We start from the raw sequence: 8,388 nt of genomic DNA on the forward strand, positions 1-8,388 counted from the left end.
CAGTACCTTTTGTTATTCATGGAGGTTTCAATCCCTTCCGGCTGGTAATCTGAACGCTTGCTATAACTCATTTTCGTTGATGTGGATCCTTATGTCTGTATCAGAACTCATCAGGGATGGCAGTCATAGAGAACGGGACTATAGGAGAGTTCTGTCAAAGAACTCTTGAGCTTGTATGGGCTCCCTCACCCCATTTCTCCCTTTTTAATTAATTTTTTTTTTTTTTTTGCTACCTGGAGATCCTGGCAGAGACAACTTCATTCCTGTTCCCTCCCAGAAGGCTGTGCTTTTTCTTATCATGACTTAATGAGCAGACTCCCTTCTGCTAGAACACCCTCTCCTCTTGGATTGACCCAGTCATGTCATTTGTTCTCAGGAAGCTGTGTAGTCTTAATGTTTCATCCCCTCAGAAGACAGTGACCTCCATATTTTCCCATTTATTTTGGCTACATATGCAAGAGCTTTATGAATATTTTAAATGTTTTAAACTTCTAGTCAAAGTTTAAAAGTATTCTTTTGTGCGCTGGATCTGCTGGTTTACTTAGCACATACTCGAGGGGTTTTTGGAGTTTATTTCCTGTTACTTAGATCATGTTTGAAAATTGCTGTCATGTACATTTGGTTTTGTTCTGTAGATCTCTGGGACCCAGTGGATCCTGACTTCTTCAAATGTTTTTCCATCAGGCCAGGCCTCCAATAGCTGATTAAATGTTAATACCCACTCAATGTCTTCTGCCCTTTTTTTAGTTAATTAATTTAATTTTTCATTACATTAGGGTTTTGCCTGTATGTATGTCAGTGTGAGGATGCCCTATCCCCTGGAAATGGAGTTATAGACAGTTGAGAACTGCCATGTGGTGCTGGGAATTGAATCCTGGTCCTTTGGAAGAGTGGCCAGAGTAGCCAGTGCTCTTAACTACAGAGCCATCTCTCCACCCCTGTCTTCTACTCTTAAGTGCCAAGATATGGAAACGATACTGTTCCCAAAAGGAAGTTGCTGTAGGAGAGATATTCACAAGCAGAATTCTGTGAGGTTCAAGTTACTGGAAGAGGGACAAAGTTTGAGATAGCCAAAGCTGAGCTTCGGGAAGGATTGCAATTGTGCAACCCTCCGTGTCAAAACCTAAAGCTGTAGCTGTCTGATTGCAAGACCATCTGTTTCATTTGAAAGTTTAGTTTACTTTCTTACTATATGCAGGCTCTAGTACATAGACTCAATTCTATATTCCCATGCTAGGACTATGCCCACCATAGTGCCCGGGTTTTGTTGTTGTTTGCTTTTGTTTTTATGAAGGTCCTGGGACTTGAACTCAAGTCCTCATGTTTGTAACACTTCACAAATTGAGATATATCTCTCCAGACCCCGTTTCCAGCATTTTAATAAGCACTCATATTAATCTCCATCTCACTGGCTGCACCAGTTTGTACACCCACCAACAGTGTGTAAGGATTCCTTCCCCCCATCCTTACCTGCATTTATTTTCTTTAATAAAATATGTTTATATATTTACTTCGTTTTATTTGTATGAGTGTTTTGCCTGCCTGTGTATCTATGCTCTCCATGCACGCCTGGTGGCTGTGGAGGCCAGAAGAGCATATCAGGTCCCCTGAAACTGGAGTTACAGACTTTGATGGGCCACCATGTGGGTGCAAGGAATTGAACCTGGGTCCTCTGTAAGAGCAGAAAGTGTTCTTAACCACTCACTCAGCCATCTCTCCAGGCTTGCCATTTGTTCTCTTGATAACCATTCTTACTGGAGTAGGATGGGCTCTCAATAAAATTTTAATTTGTGTTTCCCTGATAGCTAAGTACATTGAACAGTTTTTAAATATGTATTGGTCATTTGTATTTCTTCTTTGAGAAATCTCTATTTAATTCACTAGCACATTTATTGAGGAGGTGGTTTGGGTTTATAGATTCTAGATATTAATTCCCCACTAGTTTTTTTTTTCAAGGCAGGTTTTCTCTTTGTTGCTTTGAATCCTGTCCTGCAACTTACTCTGTAGACCAGGCTGACCTCAAACTCACAGAGATCCACCTGCCTCTGCACCCCCCAAGGGCTGGGAGTAAAGGCATGTGCTACTACCGACTGGCCTCCCCACCAGGTTTATAGTTGGTAAAGGTTTTCTTCCATTCTGTAGGCTGTCCTTTCACTATACTTCTTTATTGTACAGCTTTTTAGTTTCATGTGACCCCATTTGCCAACTCTTGTAGTTACTTCCTGTACTCTTGAAGTCCCGAATGGAGAAACTTGTTGTAAAATAATCTACACCAGTAGACTATTATTGCTATTATTTTACTACAGTAGTAGTAATCTGGTTGGGACTCTGACTAAAAAGACCCACTGGGTTGAAATCTTTCCTTAACTTCTCTGCAGAAATGGTGAATCTTTGTCAATTTGCTTGGATTTGGAATCACCTAGGAGACACACCCCCTGCTGTGTCCGAGATTGTCTCCAAAGAACTTTCACAGAGAATGGAAGACCAACCCTATGTATGAGTGGTTTATCCCACAGATGGGGTCCCAAGCTAAATCAGAAAATAGGGAGAGAACGGAGCACCAGCATTCCTATCTCTTGTTTGACCTCATATGTAGTGTGATCAGCTGCACCCAGTGCCACAGCTAGGGCCACCCTGGCTGCCAGACATTCCCTTTATGACCAAATGCAAGACATTCCTTGGTATTCTGTTACAGTAACTACAAAGGTTGCTAATGCAGGCTTAGATATATTGTTGTTGTCATCAAACACTTGGTATATGTAACTTAAAGGAGAAAACATTTGTCTTGGTCATGATCTCAGGGCTTTCAGTCCCTGGCTCTGCTGATTCAGGTCTTGTGGTAGGGGCCAAACATAATGACAGCAATAATGAAGTAGACTTTTCATGGTGATCAGGAGAAAGGGGGTCTGGGATAATATACAGCCCCAAGGACATACTCCTAGTGACCTACTTCCTCCAGCTAAGCCCCATCTGAAGTTTCCAGAACCTACCAAAATAACATCGTCATCTGGGGACCAAACACTCAACAAGGAACCATGGAGGACACTTCATATTCAAACTGTAACAAATTATGTGCAAGCCCATTAAATACCTGCAGACATGATTTGCTCAGGCCGTGTTCTCAAACAAAGGAACGCTGAAGAAAAATGACCTTGCAGGTCCAAAGCATCCCCATCCAGGAATCCATACTTAGCCTGTGGCTCTTCACCACAGAGAAAGCAATTGACCTGCATGGAAAGTTTGTTAAACATGCTGTGCTGACTGCCTGAAAATTACTTGTTTCAAAGCCCTTTAGAAATCAGAGGTCCTATGAGCTTTTGGAATGGCTACTCACCTGCAGTAAGAAGTAATTACAGCTGTCAGCAGCAAATAATCACTCCAGCATCTAAAGGAAAGGGGAGTCTTCCCTGGAAGGCATCACTGTTGAGAATGAGTGGGCTCAGCCCGTGGCCTCTGCCTTGCTTGCTGGCAAATTGGGCCATCTGTCTCAACCAGTGTGGAAGCATGAAAAGGGCAAGGGGGTTTTAATTGGTGGAAGCAAGCCAGAGAGCATCTTCTCTAAAGGGGAGAGTCAGCTGCTCTGCTGAGCAGGTTCCGAGTGTCTCCTCTGCTGGGCTCTCTGGGTAGCTTTCCCATTCAAGGTCTCGTCACTGGTTCTGTCAGGCGACACTGAAGTTCTGACCTTTTCTTCCTATCCTTACTCAGTGCTCATTAAACTTTACAAAGGAGTCTACTAGGCAGGCATCCCTGGGCATTGGCATGGGTAGCAGTACCAGGCCATCAAGGTTACCATTTATAAAGAAAAAGGATGGAAAGGATTTGGCAAGGACAGAAAAGTCAATTTATAATAGAGGAAAATATTCAGAATATTACAGCCCGGTAATAACTTTCCAGTAACAGTGCAACCCCCCCCCAGTGTTCAGGACTCCTGAAGGACCCTGCTTGTGTCTCCAGAAAAGTGAGCTGGCTTTGCTAAGCATCCCAATCTTTGGCTCAGGTCTTAGGTCTTCTGTGCCTGTTTCATCTTTATCAAAATGAGAGGCATGGTGATTGTTGAGGGCTCTCTTTTTCTCTCCTGTGTCTCCTAGGTTTGAGACACAGCTGAACAATGTGGTCTTGATGCTGTGGGATGTTGTGGACAAGAATCCTAGAGATGAGTTTCAAGTGGTGGGTGTTTTGATTTTTTTGTTTGTTTGTTGAGTGCTGGTAATTGAACTGACAGCCTCACAGATGCTATACCACTGAGCTATATTCCCAGTTCTTCCCAATAAAAAGTATTAATTTTATTTTATGTGCATTTGTGTTTTGCCTTCATGTATGTCTGTGATGGTGCTGGATTCCCTGGAAATGAAGTTATAGACAACTGTGAACTGCCATGTGGGTGCCGGGAAATTGAACCCAGGTCCTCTGGAAGAACAGTCAGCTCTCTCAGCCGCTGAGTCATGTCTTCAGCTCTTTAGTGATTTCCTTCAGGAATATAATTGAAAGGTGTTTTAAACTTTTCTTTCTAATTTTCCTTCAAGTCTGTGTAGCTATGTGGTGTATCTTCACATACATACATACTTATGTACATGTATAAAGGCCAGTAGAGGATGTTGGGTCTACTCTCACTCTCCGCAGATTTGGTTTTCTTTTTTTTGAGGCCCAGTCTCTCACTGAGTCTGTAGCTAGCCTACTGCTCAGCAAGCCCTAGCCAGCCTCCTGTCTCCACTTCCTGGCAGTTACAAGTATACAAGGCCATACTGGCTTTACTGGAGTGCTGGAGGTTTAGACTCAGGCCCTCATGCTTGGCCTGCAAAGCATTTTTACTCACAGAACTGTCTCTCCAGCCCCACCTGCAAGGCTTTTTAAAGGCTTTTTCTTCACAGGGCCACGGTCATCATTAAGTCTTGGTGGAACCTGAGATGTAGCTAGGCCAGTATTTGGGAGGGAGCTGTGCACCTGGATGCAGTGACATCATTCATCGTACTGAGGGCCCAAGCTGACCACCATGTATTCATTACTCCCTAAAAACCAATACTGTTGGTTTAGGATTTGCTACTAAGGTAAGCTCTTTTGAAAACAGTTATTCCTGGGGTTAGTTGCATAAGTGACTGTCATTAGCAAATACCAGATAGAATTGTTTCCCGATTAGTCACTGAAAGCCCATTTTCTTTCTTTTCACTTTAGATTCACTTTCTCATCATCCTGTGAAAGATGCTAATGGAAAGGGGTAGGTTAAAGGTGATCTTATAGCTTCTTGGCAACCGATTCTTTTGTTTGTTTGTTTTCAAGACAGAGTTTCTCTGTGTAGCCCTGGCTATCCTGGAACTGTGGAGGCGGGCTCTGAGGTCTCATATGCTCAAGCTACTGTCTGTTCTCAGACCACTTCCTGTTGCTTTCGAGATAAGATGGAGGACACTCGGCTCCTTCTCCAGCACCATGCCTGCCTGACCACCATCATGTTCCACCATCGTGATGATAGTGGACTAAACGTTTGAAATGTAAGCTGCCCCAATTAAATGTGTTACCTTTATAAAAGTTACCATGGTCATGGTGTCTCCTCACAGCAATAAAACAATAAAACCCTAAGACACTCTCCCTCTGCCTTCTAATATACTACTCTCATTTGTTTTTTGTTGTTGTTGTTGTTGTTGTTGTTTGTTTGTTTGTGTTTCCTTGTTTGTTTGGTTGGTTGGCTTTTTGAGTCAGGGTTTCTCTGTGTAGGCCTGGCTGTCCTGGAACTTGCTCTGTAGACCAGACTGATCTCAAACTTAGATATCCATTTGCCTCTGCCCTCCAAGTGGTGGGACTTAAGGTGTTTGCCACCACCACCTGGCCTCTACTCTCATTCTGCAAGTGTCAAGTGCTACCCTTTTGCTGAAGCTAGTGGAATACAGAAGGATAGAAATTGAGGTTGGCAGGTTTCTACTTTCATTTACTTTGGAGGGTGTTCTCACTCTGGTACCTTGGAGAGCTCATTGTTTTTCAAAGTGTTAAGTAGTATGCAGAACTCACTTGGACATTTTTTTTTTTTATTATTGGTTTTTCTAGACAGGGTTTCTTTGTAGCCCTGGCTGTCCTGGAACTCATTCTGTAGACCAGGCTGGCCTCAAACTCAGATATCCACCTATCTTTGCCTCCCAAGTATTGGGATTAAAGGTGTGTGCCACCACTGCCCTACTGGACATTTTCTTTTTTTAACCTTCCTCACCCATTCAATTTTTTGGTCTTCTGAAATTAAAATCTCTATCATCTCTGGACTGGGCTTGACCTTGGTCAAGTGTTGGTTGTGAAGGAAGGTGTAGGTGGAGTTTTTCATCAGGACCACCAGCCAGCTCCCAAATAACCACACAGACTTAATATTAATTATAAATGCTTGGCCGATGGCTTAAGCTTGTTGCTAACTAGTTCTTACCACTTAAATTAACCCACATTTCTAAGTTCTACCAAACAGCTCATTTGGTTACCTCATTTTCTACATGTCCTACTTCCTCTGCACTTGGTTTGAGACTTTTGAGACTCTACCCTTCTTCTTGCCAGCATCCTCCTAGTATGGCTTTCCTGCCCAATCTCTTTCTGCCCATCTGTAGGCTATCCATCTCTTTATTGAGCAATGGGAGTAATACATGTTTACAGTGTACAAAGAATGTTTCACAGCAGGAAGGGCCAGAGAGTTGTCCCAAGTAAGAAAGCACTGAGTGGAGAAATGAGAGTAAGAGTGATTTGGCAGCATAAAGGTGAAGAGACATTGTGGACTGCCAGAGTGGAATGATGCTGAAGCAGCCAAGCCTTTTTGCTGCTGGATGGAAACAGCAAGATGACATCACTGTACAGAATGGACTGATGGAGGAGACTGGGGGTGAGGGACAAATCAGGATACTGACTGATTATTCCAAGAACATGATGACAACATTGGTCAAAAGGACAGAGTCAGTCTGTTTGGAGAAGACAGCATAGATTCATTGAGAAGAGAATTGGAGTTATGAATCTTCTCCTTAGAAGGGGAAAAATGCATTGCATGATCCAAAGATGATGTATAGTTTGGGGGCTTAGGGGTCCTGCTGGGAAGAGAAATGGATGGATTAGTTATCCTCTGCTCTAAAGAAGGAATCATTGCACTGTGAGACTGATGGCAATCAGTAGGGTGACTTAGAAGAAGTGGCAGTGTGAAGGAGAGTGGCTGGGTTTTGTTCCCTACACTAAGACATGAGGGGGGTGTGCTTTGGGCAGCAGAGTTGGAGGGGAAGATATGAATCCTGATATTAGATCACGACAGCTTTCATTTTGAGGATGAATGAACCTCGGGAATCTACAACAATGGCAATGAAAAACAGTAAGGTATTGTTCCATGTAAATGACAGAGAGAATGTTTATGCAGATACTATTCCTAGGACTTAGGGCCACTATGATTAAAAACCATTCATAGAAATGCTTCCTTACTATATCACAAAGCTTAAACATTAAGCTTGTACAAGAGTCAAGATCAAGGGCTGGGGGGACGGCTTAGTGGGTAAAGTGCTCGCTTTGTATGCATGGGGATCTAAGTTCAGACCTCCATCTAAAAAGTTTGGGTATGGTGGCAGGCACCTATAATTTCTGCTCTTGGCAGAGACAGGAGGACTCTGGGGATTTGCTGCCAGTCATTGCACCTCAAATGGCAAACTCCGGGTTGACTGAGAGACCTTGTCTCAAAAACTAAAGTGACAAATGATTGGGGAAAATACCTGAAGTTGACCTCTGGTCTGCACATGTATGTGCACAGGTACACACACACACACACACACACACACACACACACACACACAAGAGAGAGAGAGAGAGAGAGAGAGAGAGAGAGAGAGAGAGAGAGAGAGGTGGGGTAGACAGTATTTAAATGTATAACTGTCACATTGATTATACTTAGAATAAACTAAATGCTAACAAGATACACTGAGTCTCTAAACTTTTACAGTCATTTCCACAGGGTATCCAGGGAAAGCAGAGCACATCACAAGAACCTCATTGTAGGCTAAGTTCTCTCTCTCAGTCATCTCAAGGTAGCAGCCGGGGTGCTAGCTTCTTTTAACACTATAATATGCACTCAAGTGACAGTTCTTTGGACACTGTTCCTAGTGGAGATAAGAAATAATGACAGGTTATTTGCCCAAGTATCTGGGGACTGTTGTCCATTTGCTCAAGAGAACACTGCTGGGACATTTGTGTTTGAGGGAATCAACAGTTCTAAGTGGGAGCCATTGTTTCAGACACCAAGACCAGGTCCATACCTGAATCTTTCTCCATCATTCTCCCAGGCTGTTGCTATTTTCCTGTGTCTAATGGTCTTTGGATAGGCCAGGCAGAGATGGATGACAAGGCTGTCATCATATCCGCCATATCATATCCACCCTAGATCTGAGCACCCATCCT

The sequence above is a fragment of the Cricetulus griseus genome, chromosome 5 (assembly GCF_003668045.3).
Source record: "Cricetulus griseus strain 17A/GY chromosome 5, alternate assembly CriGri-PICRH-1.0, whole genome shotgun sequence".
In the NCBI taxonomy this organism is placed as follows: Eukaryota; Metazoa; Chordata; class Mammalia; order Rodentia; family Cricetidae; genus Cricetulus; species Cricetulus griseus.